The sequence below is a fragment of the Penaeus japonicus genome, unplaced genomic scaffold, assembly GCF_977035675.1.
Source record: "Penaeus japonicus unplaced genomic scaffold, GWHDUDI00000001_assembly GWHDUDI00000015, whole genome shotgun sequence".
Classification (NCBI taxonomy): Eukaryota; Metazoa; Arthropoda; class Malacostraca; order Decapoda; family Penaeidae; genus Penaeus; species Penaeus japonicus.
This window is the reverse complement of record NW_028234417.1, coordinates 35,654,993-35,657,492: the sequence shown is the minus strand read 5'-3', so window position 1 is coordinate 35,657,492 and position 2,500 is coordinate 35,654,993.

The following is a 2,500-nucleotide window of genomic DNA, read 5'->3' as shown; positions in this document are numbered from 1 at the left end:
TCCCTCTCTCCCTCCCTCCCTCCCTCCCTCCCTCCCTCCCTCCTTCTCTCCCTCCCTCCCTCCTTCTCTTCCTGGGAGGGGGGGGGCGTGAACTTTGGTGGTGGTGAGGAGCACTGTAGTATAGTGAGTGTGGTGTTCTCGTGTGAGGTTGTGATGTGGTGGTTGTGGTGTTTTCGAGTGAGGTTGTGATGTGGTGCAGTGATGGTGAGTGTGGTGCTCTCGTATAAGGTTGTGATGTGCTCTTGGGTGAGATTATGATGTGGTGTTCTCGTGTGAGGTTGTGATGTGGTGGTTGTGTTCTCGTGTGAGGTTGTGATGTTCTTATATAAGGGTATCATATGGTGGTTGTGATGTTTCTGTAAACGGGTGCGCTATGGTAGTTGTGGTTGTCAAATTAGGTTGTAAAATGGTAAGCTTTGTCTGTTTCGGGTTCATAACACATGGAGGAAGAGAGGAAGGGAGTAAAGAAGGGAGTAAGAGATAGAAAAAGAGAAAAAAAAATATGAAAAGGAGAAAGGATGGGAGAGCGTAAATGAAGGAAAGATGAAGGGACGGAGGGACAGAATGAGGATGAGAAGAAAGGAGTCAAGAAGGGAGGGAGGGAGGGAGGGAGGGAGGGAGGGCATTGTATCGGTTCGCGAGCGGTCACAAGCCGCAGATTTCCCACGATTTGCCGGACGATACGAAGCGGCGCTGCACCTAACCCGCAGACGCCAGGACACACAGACACACGCACACACACACACGCGCATACACTCATACACACACATACACACACACACACACACTCACTCACACACACACACGCAGATACACTCATATACACACACGCACACGCACTCGCACATACACTCATATACACACTCGCACACGCACACACACAAACACGCACATACACACACACACACACACACACACACACACACACACACACACACACACACACACACACACACACACACACACACACACACACACACACACACACACACACACACACACCACGTATCTATCCTTTAAACGTATCATCATTCATCTAATCTAATTTCTTTTTTTGATAAATCCCCCCCCCTTTTTTTACCTAAATTATTCCATTTAATAGGCGATGAATTAAAAGCTAATGGCACGCCCTTATCAAAAACTCAAGAGAAAAATGAACAGAAGGAAATATAGAGGAAGTTCTAAGACAAGAGAGAAACCCTGGGGGCGGGAACTCGTGTGCAATAGACTCTGTGATTGCAACATGTCCTTTGATAGACACGCAAAATGCAACATTTCTTTTTAATTGCTTTCTCTTTTGGGATATTTTTCCATCTCGGTATTAGTGTGTATAGATATATATTGTGTATGTGTATTCCCTTTGTTTTATTTTACATTCCTTTTGTCTTCTTTCATCACCTTCTCCCTCTTTTTCCCCCCCCTTCTTCCTCTTCCTCTTCTTCTTCTTCTTCTTCTTCCTCTTCTTCTTCTTCTTCTTCCTCCTCTTCCTTTTCTTCCTCATATTCTTCCTCTTCCTCCTTCTCCTCCTCCTCAAATTCTCTTCCATTTTCACCTCCTTCTCCTTCTCCCTCCTCCCCCTCCTCTCCTCCCCTCATCTCCTCCATCCTCTCATTCTCTCCCATTTTCACCCCCTTCTCCTTCTCCCTTTCTTTGTCTTCCTTCCCCCCCCCCCCCGAAATGAGCGCCGTTGTCTTCACGTAAAATAAAAACCCAAACCCTAAAGCAATTTCTCTTTCCCTTTCTCTGGCTCCGGTCGTCCGATTATTTCGTTGTTTTTTATTCTTGTTTTTATTTACCTTTTTTTTTATTCACTTCTTGAAGACAATGGTTCGGGATGTGGGTGGGTCTTTGGGGGTAGGGGTAGGGGTAGGGGTGGAGGGGGGTGGAGGGGGGGAAGGTGGAGGTAGTGGTTGGGGAAGAGGGTGAGGGGGGGGGTGAGGAAGGGGGATCTTTAGACGTCTCAATAATGTTGCGTTTTGTCTTGTTTTCTGTTTTTTGTTTGATATTCTCGGAATAAAATCAATTTGTCATTTTCTACCTTTTCTACATATTTATTTGTCTAACGTAAGAATACATACAATGACACACACAAATACATCCATACAAACAAATATAAAACGAAATAACAAAAAAACATACACACGCACCCACCTCCCCCCCTAACACGCATACACACAAACAAACACACTACAAATACAGTCTTTACAACAACACTGACATAAACAAAAATTTTACCGTCACGGTCCAGACAACGCAAGAGAGAGGGAGAGGGAGGAGGGAGGAAGGGGGAGGAAGGAGGGGGGTTGTCTGGTGTTATGATATGTGGCATGCGTTTGTCATGCGCTGGAGAGAGATGGATGGATGGATGGAGGGAGGGAGGGAGGGAGGGAGGGAGGGAGGAAGGGAGGGAGGGAGGGAGAGAGAGAGAGAGAGAGAGAGAGAGAGAGAGAGAGAGAGAGAGAGAGAGAGTGAGAGAGAGAAAGAGAGAGAGGGAGAAAAC